The sequence below is a fragment of the Podarcis muralis genome, chromosome 1, assembly GCF_964188315.1.
Source record: "Podarcis muralis chromosome 1, rPodMur119.hap1.1, whole genome shotgun sequence".
NCBI lineage: Eukaryota > Metazoa > Chordata > Lepidosauria > Squamata > Lacertidae > Podarcis > Podarcis muralis.
Genome location: NC_135655.1, coordinates 4,828,568 through 4,842,042, shown reverse-complemented (window position 1 = coordinate 4,842,042; position 13,475 = coordinate 4,828,568).

The window sequence follows — 13,475 nt, the reverse complement described above, 5'->3', positions numbered from 1 at the left end:
AATACTTAGTTCCTGAGCCAGGTCACAGCTCACACCCTATTCATATCTTAAACGTGCCCTTAAGACAGGGTTTGTGAAGGAAAAGACAATGGGGAGGCTTTTCCAGTTTCCTTTGACCTTGCGGAGAAAACATTTGGTCCGTTTGGGAATCAAAATGGTTTCAGGTCAGTCTTCCTGTGCTGATCTATGTACGTGTTTGGTTGGTACACTTACGAACATTTAGCATATATCTAAGACCTCAAAATTCCTATCATACGTCCATTTCACAGAATATCAGGTGTGGGGCAGATAAAGACATGAAGAGGGCTGTGCCTTTGTGTGTGTCAGGGCTGTGCATATCAGGATTGTGGCCTCAGCCACACAATAGGTGTGTGATACTGTGCAGCCGAGTCTGCGTAGCACATTCTGTTTGGCTGTGGCTGCAACTGAACAGGGATTCTTATGAGGAAGAGACCTTGTAGATTCACTATTGTAGAGAAACTTCACAGGAAGGCTGTTTTTCCCAGGCCAGAGCTCAACAATGAATAGCCCTTCCGCCCTTTGAATAGAACAGGATTCTAGCCCTTCGCGTTTTGCTGCATCGTGCTGATGAGTCACGGGTGAATTTCTTGCCTTTGTTTTTGGAAACTGTAGGGGAAACCTGACATCCACTGCACACTTAAATGTATCCTGCTGAAAGCAGTTAAGGGGCAGAATGTTGCCAGGATTATGCTTTACACCAGTGGTTCCCAACTGGTGGTCCATGGACCCGGGGTGGGGGGCGGTCCAAATATCTTACTTTTATGGGAAAATCTAGGTGTGAGGCTGCTCAGTCACCCAGCTGGTCGGGCAGAGCCTGCGGGTCCCTGCGGAAGAAAGGAAGGAGTCCAGCCACCAACCGGAGCAAATCCTCCACCAGGGCCAGGGCCTTCTCAGTGATGGCTCCAACCTGGTGGAATGCTCTGTCCCATGAGACCAGGGCCCTTCAGGATTTAATCTCCTTCCGTTGGGCTTGTAAGACAGAGCTATTCCGCCTGGCCTTTAATTTGAATTCCGCCTGATCTTTTATTTCCCTTCCCTTCCCTCCCCCTCCCATTTTACAAAGATCACCCGCTCTGAGACCCCACAGCTAATTCTCCCCTGGCCTCCTTGCTGGCCCAAGTAGGACCAATTCAGCCAGCTAGCCCTGGGGATTATCAAATTGAATTTTGATTTTTGAATTTTATTGTTATTCATGTTTTTATACTGTATTTTAAGCTGTTTTTATAATTAAGTGTTTTAAAGTGTTTTAAATTTGTTGTTAGCCGCCCTGAGCCCGGTTTTTGAACCGGGAAGGGCAGGGTATAAATAAAAATTTATTATTATTATTATAGGTTCAAAGAGGAATTTTGAACCCCGAGGATGGGGTGACAAGGACTTTTAAAAGTTTCTATCTTATCCCAGCATACAGTTCATTAAGCATCATCACTACATCATTGCTACATCAGAAAAGGAGAAGGGATGTCAAGAATGTACAGCTGTCAAGAATGTACAGCTTGCTGTTGGAATGGAACACACAAGATGAAGTGGTTAAGTCTGCAATGATTAAGTGGGCACAGGACATTGGTCATAATATTTTGTTTGCTGACTGGGAAAGGTTGTGGACCACAGGTATGAAATTTACGGCGTGTAATGCCTTAAGAGAGAATATTATGAAAATGATTTACAGGTGGTACATGACCCCAGTCAAGCTTGCAAAAATTTATCATTTGCCCGATAATAAATGTTGGAAATGTAAAGAAATTGAAGGAACATTTTTTCACCTTTGGTGGACGTGCCCAAAGATCAAGGCTTTCTGGGAAATGATTTATAATGAATTGAAAAAGGTACTTAGGTACACTTTCCCTAAGAAACCAGAGGCCTTCCTCTTGGGCATAGTTGGCCAATCGGTGTTAAAGAAGGATAGAACATTTTTTATGTATGCCACAACAGCAGCAAGAATACTCATCGCAAAGTACTGGAAGACGCAAGAACTACCCACCGTGGAAGAATGGCAAATGAAGGTGATAGACTACATGGGACTGGCAGAAATGACGAGCAGAATCCGGGACCAGGGAAGAGATACGGCGCAAGAAGATTGGGAAAAATTTAAAGAGTATTTAAAGAAATATTGTAAAATTAATGAATGCTAGAATGACGCTGGATTGAAAATTAAGGAGTTAAAAGCGGTAAGGGATAATTTAAAGAAAATAAATGTTATTAAAATTTAATTTAAAAGTTAGGGAAGGATTTGCTGACAACTGAATCAGAAATTAGAATACAGAAAGGGAAGGCATGAGGAAGTCGTGAAAGTAAGCTAAAAGAAAGTAAAAACTGAAGTTATACGTGTTTTATCTTTTGTATTTTTTATTATGTTTTTTTTCTTTTTTCTTTATTTGTTATTGTGTTGTGTTGATATGTTAAAACTTCAATAAAAATTTAATTAAAAAAAGAAAAGAAAAGGAGAAGGTTATACGTGATTAACATAGGAGGAATGTGTTGGGGCAACAGGCGGATACAGGATATGTATTGGGAAGTACATTCTAAGCACCTACTACAAAGGGACAATAGAACTTTGGTTTGCTTAGTTTGCCACCTGGGCAAGGCCTGAGGAGTGCCTTTGCCCAGTGATTTGACACCTATGAGTACCTTCCTGTGAGTATGTGACCTCCCGCTTTAGGGATTATGGCGGGGACCAAGTGGCTTCCAAGTCCTTGGCCAATGAAGTACCGGTAAATTGGCGGTGGAATGAAGGAAACTGGCAAAGGGGTTGATTTTATATGATTTTTAAAGCTAGGTAACTTCCCTGAGCTGTCAAGTCGAAAGGATACATTTGTGCATAATATTTATAACATTTAATAACTTTAAAGATGTGTTGTTGTTCTTTAGTCGTTTAGTCGTGTCCAACTCTTCGTGACCCCCTGGACCAGAGCACGCCAGGCACTTCTGTCTTCCACTGCCTCCCGCAGCTTGGTCAGACTCATGCTGGTAGCTTGGAGAACACTGTCCCACCATCTCGTCCTCTGTCGTCCCCTTCTCCTTGTGCCCTCCATCTTTCCCAACATCAGGGTCTTTTCCAGGGAGTCTTCTCTTCTCATGAGGTGGCCAAAGTCTTGGAGCCTCAGCTTCAGGATCTGTCCTTCCAGTGAGCACTCAGGGCTGATTTCCTTCAGAATGGAGAGGTTGGATCTTCTTGCAGTCCGTGCCCCCGCCCCCCTGTAATTTCCACAACGCTACCAAGGGGTTCCGTGGCACCATTCACTTTTATAAAAAAAAAATTTCTTCGAGATACCAGGATTTAGCGAACTGGTAACCACTGCCTTAGCTATTTTGCTGGATATTACAGAAACATTAATGATTTCACCCCCTAGGTGGCAGCATTTGACAGATGAGGGAGATGACACACCTTGAGCCAACCCAGGATTTTGGTAGTTGCTAAGCTTTCGTATAACACTTTTCAAGTGTTCGAAAAGCATTTCCTAACCAGTGCCGGATTTACATATAAGTTAAACAAGCTCTAGCTTAGGGCCCCGCTCTCTTGGGGGCCCCCCCAAAAAAGTAAAGGAAAAAACAAAATGGATGTACACTTCCAAAATATAAGATAAGAAACAAAACCTACATACAGCAACAGTGTTTTGTGTTGTGTCGGCTCCTGTGATGTAAGTCATGGGCTCCGCCTGCTAGCCTATATACAGTGTCACCTCAGGTTACATACGCTTCAGGTTACAGAATCCGCTAACCCAGAAATAGTGCTTCAGGTTAAGAATTTTGCTTCAGGATGAGAACAGAAATCAGGCTCCGGCGGCGCGGCGGCAGCAGGAGGCCCCATTAGCTAAAGTGGTGCTTCAGGTTAAGAACAGTTTCAAGTTAAGTACGGACCTGCGGAACGAATTAAGTACTTAACCCAAGGTGCCACTGTACAGGGTTGTATTTCACTATTAATATACTTCTTCTTAATTGTATTTCAGTTCAACTGCAGGAATGGGGAGCGCTCCTGTGGTGGGATTCTGCTTGCTAGTTTCCCAGCAGAGGCATCTGGTTGGCCACTGTGAGAACAGGATGCTGGACTAGATCAGGCCATGTACAGTGGTACCTCGGGTTAAGAACTTAATTCGTTCCGGAGGTCCGTTCTTAACCTGAAACTGTTCCTAACCTGAAGCACCACTTTAGCTAATGGGGCCTCCTGCTGCCGTCATGTGATTTCTGTTCTCATCCTGAAGCAAAGTTCTTAACCCAAGGTACTATTTCTGGGTTAGCGGAGTCTGTAACCTGAAGCGTCTGTAACCTGAAGTGTATGTAACCCGAGGTACCACTGTATGTATGTTCTGGACTTTCAGCCAACTTTGTAACAGTAGATTCTACATGCTTCATGGGATAATCTCTGTGAAGTAAGAGATTTTAATTAGATTTTTTTTGTCACTTCCCTAAACAGGGCTGCCTTCAGGTGTCTTCTAAATGTCAGTTGATTATTTCCTTGACATCTGCTGGGAGCATGTTCCACAGGGTGGGCGCCACTACCGAGACAGCCCTCTGCCTGGTTCCCTGTAACTTTAGTGAGGGAACCGCCAGAAGGCCCTCGGAGGTGGACCTCTATGTCCGGGCAGAACAATGGGAGTGGAGACGCTCCTTCGGGTATCCTGGGCCGAGGCCATTTAGGGCTTTCAAGGTCAGCACCAACATTTTGAATTGTGCCCAGAAACGTACTGGGAGCCAATGCAAAATGACTCCCAGGCTGCGCACCTGGTCCTTCAGGGGCACAGTTACCCCATTCAGGACCAGGGAATCCTCCACACCCGCCCGCCTTCTGTCCCCCAAGAACAGTACTTCTGTCTTGTCAGGATTCAACCTCAACCTGTTAGCTGCTATCCATCCTCCAACCGCCTCCAGCATCCTGTTTTCACAGTGGCCAACCAGATGCCTCTATTGGGAAACCAGCAAGCAGGATCCGACCACAGGAGTGCTCCCAATTCCTGCAGTTCCTGCGGCAGGGAGTTCCATAATTTAAATCTGCACTACATGAAGAAGAACTTTCTTTCATCTGTCCCAAATCTTACATTATTCTGCTCCATGTGGTGTAGTGGTTAAGAGCGGTAGACTCGTAATCTGGAGAACCGGGTTCGCGTCTCCGCTCCTCCACATGCAGCTGCTGGGTGACCTTGGGCCAGTCCCACTTCTCTGAAGTCTTTCAGCCCCACTCACCTCACAGAGTGTTTGTTGTGGGGGAGGAAGGGAAAGGAGAATGTTAGCCGCTTTGAGACTCCTTCGGGTAGTGATAAAGCGGGATATCAAATCCAAACTCCGCCTCCTCCTCATCCAGTGTTACGAGAGAGGGAGAAGAACTTTTCTCCGGCCACTTTCTTTTTAATTTTTATAAACTTCTATTGTGTCATTTCTTACTCATCTTTTCTCTAAACGGAAAAATCCCAAATGCTGCAACTTTCCCCCTTAGGAGAGTCGCTCTGTCTCCCTGATCATAGAGCCTGTAGCCCCTATATAAATTGCTTCTCTAATCTCCAAGCTCCAGCCTTCATAATCTGGGGGAACGGACTTTCCCATGCCCTATTCACTGCTTGAAAATTCCCTCCCCACATCTGGTTGGGTTTTTTTTTGCCCGTGTGCCCAATGACTCATCCAGAGACACAGCAGACCCCTCCTCCGGGGGCAATTAATTCTGTGGCACCACATGCACTGAATGACACCGACACGCCCGATGCGAAGAGCGCCAGAACTGCCCACTTCCAGTGGAGGCTAATTGTTTAAAGGTCAGGAGAGAGTGAATCACACAGATGCAGTTTGAGCTCAGGAGAAACGGGATATTTATTTCTGGTTTTGCTGCCTCGTGGGCACACTGGTTGTTATCCCAGGGGCGTGGAGTGCGAGAATGTGACTGATCTAACCGTTTTAAGCTGGGAGAGTTAAATCAAGATGGGTAAAAGCACAGAGTAGGAAATGATTGTGGTGGGATGTGGACCAGGGATTTCCTGACTCACAAATTTAGCATCTTACAGCCGTGGGGCTGGTGCTGCTACTGAAATAATTCAATGAACCCAACCCAGAGGTGAAGAGAGAGACAGCCACAGTGGGAGAAGCAATGACTGACTTGAGTTAATCATATCCCAAACAGAATCAGGGAGCTGCTTGGAGAGGTTGACATGATGGAAGTACTGTTTTGGGGGGACAGGAGGCAGGCAGGTGTGGAGGACTCCCTGGTCCTGAATGGGGCAACTGTGCCCCTGAAGGACCAGGTGTGCAGCCTGGAAGTCATTTTGGACTCACAGCTGTCCATGGAGGCACAGGTTAATTCTGTGTCCAGGGCAGCTGTCTCCCAGCTCCATCTGGTACGCAGGCTAAGACCCTACCTGCCAGCGAACTGTCTCGCCAGAGTGGTGCATGCTCTAGTTATCTCCCGCTTGGACTACTGCAATGCGCTCTACGTGGGGCTACATTTGAAGGTGACCCGGAAACTGCAATTAATCCAGAATGCGGCAGCTAGACTGGTGACTGGGAGTGGCCGCCGAGACCATATAACACCGGTCTTGAAAGACCTACATTGGCTTGGGCGAGGAAACAATGGAAGAGGACTGGAAAAAATTCAAGGACTATTTGCAAAAACACTATAAGTTGTACGAATGTTAAGAAATACGCACGATTAGGAAATTTTTTGCTTTAGCAACTTGATTAGGTAAACTGAAAATTAAGACAAGAAAAAAGAGGTGGTAATATGAAACAATTTTATTATGTTAACTTTAAATGTACAAAGTTGGGATATAATATGGTGAATTTAGAAACATAATAACTGAAAGATACAGAGTTAAGAAACAAGGTAACAAATTGCTGAAACTTTTATTGCAAAGAACGCAGAGTCTGGAGGATGCGGGGAAGTCCATTTGGAATATTGGAAAAATTATTGAAAGTTGGATTGTAATGATCTTTTTATTATTTTTATTTTGTTTTTGTTTCTTGTATTCTCTTACTCCAATCTTGTGTCTATGACCCTAAGAAAAGAAACTCAATAAAAAATATTTAAAAAAAAAAAAAAGAAAGAAAGACCTACATTGGCTCCCAGTACGTTTCCGAGCACAATTCAAAGTGTTGGTGCTGACCTTTAAAGCCCTAAACGGCCTCGGTCCAGTATATCTGAAGGAGCGTCTACCAGGACATTGAGGTCCCGCGCCGAGGGCCTTCTGGCGGTTCCCTCACTGTGAGAAGCCAAGTTACAGGGAACCAGGCAGAGGGCCTTCTCGGTGGTGGTGCCCGCCCTGTGGAACGCCCTCCCACCAGATGTCAAAGAGAAAAACAACTACCAGACTTTCTGATGACATCTGAAGGCAGCCCTGTTTAGGGAAGCTTTTAATGTTTGATGCATTACTGCATTTTAATATTGTGTTGGAAGCCGCCCAGAGTGGCTGGGGAAGCCCAGCCAGATGGGCAGGGTATAAATAAACTACTACTACTACTATTATTATTATTATTATTATTATTATTATTATTATTATTATAGATCAAGCTAGTGGCCTGATCCAAAAGGCTGTTCTTATGCTCTTATGTTTCTGCTGCTCAATTCCCATTGCTTTTCTGTGCAAAAAATCTCCAGCAAGTCTGCCTGTCCTGTTTAAGCTTCAGAGCAGCTCACAATTCATAGGAGCAGGCTGGGGTTTCATGACAGCTTGTGAATCCCCATGATTTAAAGGAGCAGGGCTGCGGCCACAGTAATCCAGAAGACAACAAGCTGCCTTAAGGAATCCTCAGAGCTCAGCTTTTGTTATGAAAAAGTCTCTCGGGCAGAACATTGGAGCTGGATGGACTGCGCCGTTGCCAACTGATATCCATCTTCTTGGCGCATTTTGAGTGGAGCTCAGGGCAATGTTGTTGCATACTTTTCAAAAGTTCATACGCAGCCCACAACACTTAACAAATCTGGAACTCTGTGATGCCCCATGGGCAACACAGATAAAAGGAGGTCCTTCTTCACTCACCACATAGTTAAACCATGGAACTCCCTTGGTGGAAGACCACCAAGTTGGGTAGCCTTAAAAGAGGTTTAGACCAGGCATAGGCAAACTCCGGCCGTCCAGATGTTTGGGACTACAATTCCCATCAAGGTAAAGGTAAAGGAACCCCTGACCGTTAGGTCCAGTCGCGGACGACTCTGGGGTTGCAGCGCTCATCTCGCTTTACTGGCTGAGGGAACCGGCATACAGCTTCCGGGTCATGTGGCCAGCATGACTAAGCCGCTTCTGGAGAACCAGAGCAGCGCACGGAAACGCCGCTTACCTTCCCGCCGGAGTGGTACCTATTGATCTACTTGCACTTTTGATGTGCTTTCGAACTGCTAGGTTGGCAGGAGCAGGAATTGAGCAATGGGAGCTCACCCCGTCACAGGGATTCGAACCGCCGACCTTCTAATCGGCAAGTCCTAGGCTCTGTGGCTTAACCCACAGCGCCACCTGCGTCCCCTCTAAATATATACATCACCCTAAAAGAAACACACACCAGCCACTCAGCAAACATCTGCCCCTCCTTTAATTCTGCCTATACCCAGCAGATAGTGAAATCAGAGGGTGGGCAGTCTGTGTCCCAAAATTCAGGGTATCACCCACCTAACAGGCTTCCCAACTGCCTCTGTGCATCCCCTCCAAAACTGCAGCCCCCAAACCCACTCCAGGACACCTACATAATACCTTCAGATGTTGGCACCCCAGATCCCTCTGAGGTTGAGATGATGCCATCTTCATTTGTCCCAACTTGCCTTCCTTTTCAGAAGCCCATGTCTCTCTTCTGGGTCATTCCCTTATTATTTAAATTCCTACCCTGCTTGTTCTCCAAGGAGCTCAAGGAAGCATACTTTCTTCTTCCCCTCCCTCTCATTTTATCCTCACACCAACGCTGGGAGGTGGGCCAGGCTCGGAGCAATGGGGACTGGCTGGCCCAAGTTTGGTGAGGGGGGATTTGAACCCAAGACTCCCAAGTCCCAGTCGAGCACTCTAACCATGACACCAACCGGGAACCACTTCACAGCTGGAAAAGGAAAGCCGCATGATGTTTTTACAGAGGTGGTCTCTTAATGGATGGCGGCTAACAGATTGAGATTGAATCCCGACAAGAAAGAAGTACTGTTTTGGGGGGACAGGAGCCGGGCGGGTGTGGAGGACTCCCTGATCCTGAATGGGGTAACTGTGCCCCTGAAGGACCAGGTGTGCAGCCTGGGAGTCATTTTGGACTCACAGCTGTCCACGAAGGCGCAGGTCAATTCTGTGTCCAGGGCAGCTGTCTACCAGCTCCATCAGCTACGCAGGCTGAGACCCTCCCTGCCCGCAGACTGTCTGGCCAGAGTGGTGCATGCTCTGGTTATCTCCCGTTGGCGCTGCCTTTAAGGCCCTAAACGGCCTCGGTCCAGTATATCTGAAGGAGTGTCTCCACACCCATTGTTTTACCCAGACACTGAGGTCCAGCACCGAGGACCTTCTGGTGGTTCCCTCACTGCGAGAAGCCAAGTTACAGGGAACCAGGCAGAGGGCCTTCTCGGTGGTGGCACCCGCCCTGTGGAACGCCCTCCCACCAGATGTCAAAGAGAAAAACAACTAGGAGACTTTTAGAAGACTTCTGAAGGCAGCCCTGTTCAGGGAAGCTTTTAATGCTTGATGTATTACAATATTTTAATATTTTGTTGGAAGCCGCTCAGAGTGGCTGGGGAAGCCCAGCCAGATGGGCGGGGTATAAATAATAATAATAATAATAATAATAATAATAATAATAATAGAAGAAGAAGAAGAAGAAGAAGAAGAAGAAGAAGAAGAAGAAGAAGAAGAAGAAGAAGAAGAAGAAGAAGCAGCAGCAGCAGCAGCAGCAGCAGCAGCAGCAGCCAAGGCTTGTGTGCTGATGGGTCCTTTCTTAGACTGAGCCCTGGGATGACAGTTGCAGCCCTGAGCAAACTTTCTTTTGGAGGGAAGGTGGTTACTCTTCAGGTGACAATACGTGGCAACTCTAACAGATGGTGCCCGTCCCAATAACCTTCCGGCGAGGCAACGGTTTGCATCATCGCTTGTTTTTCTAGAGGGTGTGTCTGCCGCAGGAAGGGAAAAGGTGTCTTTAAGACTCTTTACCATCATTTTTTGTAGCTCAGGACATTGCTGCTGTTCTTTGACCCCTTCCACTTGCCCAGGTAGGAGGGGAACTCCCAGGCTGTGGCTATCTTCAAGCGGGACTGGGGGTCAGCTGATGCTGCCAGGTCAACAGACACAGCAAAGAGCCTCACATGGCTTTCAATAGTTTTCCCAAATAGTTGGGACAAAGTCTAGCAACGATCAATGGCTTAACAGAAATTCCAAAAACCAGCTTGCACTTCACACAGAAGAGGTCTCCAACAACCTGATTGGTCTGTGATTCTGGAAATGAAATAATAATAATAATTAATAATAATAATAATTTATTTTTTATACCCCGCCCATCTGGCTGGGCTTTCCCAGCCACTCTGGGCGGCTTCCAAAAAAATATTAAAATACTGTAATACATCACACATTAAAAGCTTCCCTAAACAGGGCTGCCTTCAGATGTCTTCTAAAAGTCTGGTAGTTGTTGTTCTCTTTGACATCTGGTGGGAGGGCGTTCCACAGGGAGGGTGCCACTACCGAGAAGGCCCTCTGCGACCCTTTTAAAAAATAGGATATACAGTCATACCTTGGGTTACAGACGCTTCAGGTTGCGCTTTTTTGGGGTTGCGCACCGCACCGAACCCGGAAGTACCGGAACGGGTTACTTCCGGGTTTCAGCACTCGCGCAGAAACACTAAATCGCGCTTTGCGCATGCCCAGAAGCGCCGAATCGCGACCCGCGTGTGCGCAGACACGGTGCTGTGGGTTGCGAACGCTGCGGGTTGTGAACATGCCTCCCGAACGGATCATGTTCACAACCCGAGCGTCCGCTGTGCTACAATTTCCAGCCTGGAGGAACTGAGCCAATCAGAGTGATCTCAGTGTAACAGCTTAGCAAGGACAGGAGTCCACCAGTTGAAGTAGGTTTTAAACATTTCTGGGGGGCAAGAAATGTTGACTTCGGAGTCTTATTAGGTTGATTTATCAGTGATTTAACTTGGTGTGAGGCTGTTGGTTGGCATCTGTCAGTCTCGGGAGACAAATAGAGGAGGATGTGCCTTTGGGGGTGAAGTCAAACAGTTGGAAGGTTACACCGGCTGCTGTGGCTGTTGAGACCGATACTGGAGAGACATGTTTAGTTGCAGCTGGGGCAGAAGAAGGTTTCCAGTTGTGTTGCTGCAGGTGCACCAAGACGTTTCTTCTCTCTGTGCTTCTCCCAGGGGTCATTCCTCCTCTGCTCACTGCTGTAGAGTCACAACCCGACTGTGAAGTTAAAGGTAAAGGGACCCCTGACCATTAGGTCCAGTCGCAGATGACTCTGGGGTTGCGGCGCTCATCTCGCTTTACTGGCCGAGGGAGCTGGTTTTGTCCGCAGACAGCTTCTGGGTCATGTGGCCAGCATGACTAAGCCGCTTCTGGCGAACCAGAGCAGCGCACGGAAACGCCGTTTACCTTCCCGTCGGAGCGGTACCTATTTATCTACTTGCACTTTGATGTGCTTTCGAACTGCTAGGTTGGCAGGAGCAGGGACCGAACAACAAACGCTCACCCCGTCGTGGGGATTCGAACCGCCGACCTTCTGATTAGCAAGCCCTAGGCTCTGTGGTTTAGACCACAGTGCCACCTGCATTGGATCCCAAATAAGAGAAACTCCATGGTCTACGCAAAGCTCAGAAACTGATGGAGAACTGTATGATTTAGTAAAATAATACAGTGGTACCTTAGTTTATGAACAACTTGGATTAAGAATGCTGCAAACCCAGAAGTAGGTGTTTTGGTTTGTGAACTTTGCCTTGGAATAAGAACATGTTTCGCTTCCTGTTGAGTGTGTTCCATTTGTAAATTGAGTCCCCCGCTGCTATGGGAAAGCACGCCTTGGTTTAAGAACACTTTGGTTTAAGAACGTACTTGCGGAACGGATTAAGTTCGTAAATCAAGGTTCCACTCTAATTGGTCCAGTCATCAGTTGAAATCTGGGTTCCAATGATCCCTTTCATCTCAGCTGGGCCTTGGGCAGAAATATCTGAAAGTCTAGGCTCATTCTTTTCTCTAGTAGCCATACGCAAGGCCTCCCAGTGAGTTCTGTTATATTCTAGGGTATGTTTGTGTAAGAGGCATTTATAAGATGATGTGGATTTTATGAGCTCTTGAGTGGCTACTTCCGTTATAAGATGTTGTCTAGAGAGTTGGGCCAATGTTTGCTTAGCATTCTGGCAATAATTTATCAAACCATGAGAAGGATAAGTCAGAAATCTTATGTTGGGTTACAAGATGTCATCAGAGTTTCATTCTGCCGGCTATTTGTTGGTGCTTAAAAGAAGAGCTTTCCCCCCAAAGACAATGAGAATAAAATAGTACCAGTTCCTTAGCCCTCATAAAATTAATCAAGGGCTGAGAAAACGGCTCCCTCTTCTGGACTCCAAAACTTTCCCTTTCAATTATGCAGATGTGGGTTTGAGGTCCAGCAATATCCTTTAAGGGACGCGGGTGGCACTGTGGGTTAAACCACAGAGCCTAGGGCTTGCCAATCAGAAGGTTGGCAGTTCGAATCCCCGCGAGGGGGTGAGCTCCCGTTGCTCAGTCCCTGCTCCTGCCAACCTAGCAGTTCGAAAGCACGTCAAAGTGCAAGTAGATAAATAGGTACCGCTCTGGCAGTAAGGTAAATGGTGTTTCTGTGTGCTGCTCTGGTTTGCCAGAAGCGGCTTAGTCATGCTGGCCACATGACCCAGAAGCTGTACGCCAGCTCCCTCGGCCAATAAAGCGAGATGAGCGCCGTAACCCCAGAGTTGGCCACGACTGGACCTAATGGTCAGGGGTCCCTTTACCTTTACCTTTACCTTTACCTTTAATATCCTTTAAAAGTGCAAGACAATAAATCGTGATTACTACCTATATGCTCCAAATCACCCACTTCTTTTATGCAATCAAGCAAGGAAGGGCTGTGGTAGCAGAACCCTTTTTATCTACTTTAATTGCACTAAAGTAAATTTTGGATATGTACCTGAATCCCTCCCACACGAAACAGTGACAGTCTGACTCTGGAGGCAACGTGAAAAGAGAACTGTAGATTTTGCCTGAAAACCCTCCACCAATAGTCGCAGAGAAAGAGCGAAGCAGCAGCGCTCTCCACACATGCTCAGAGACATCCTCGTCATTACATCCCTGAGTGTTCAGAAACCATGGAAACTGGTCCGACGCGGAAGCCCCAGGCAGGAAAAGTGGGGGATGTCTTAGGAAACAGAGAGAAAAGATCTCCACGCCTCTCCACTCACCCAGAGCTGACGGGGCCGCGTCCCCCGCCACGTGTTTTCAGCTTGCATCTACCAACGGACCCGCGTGAAGGAGACCCACGCGCGTGTAGCGCCCAGGGACGCCGCGGAGATCGGG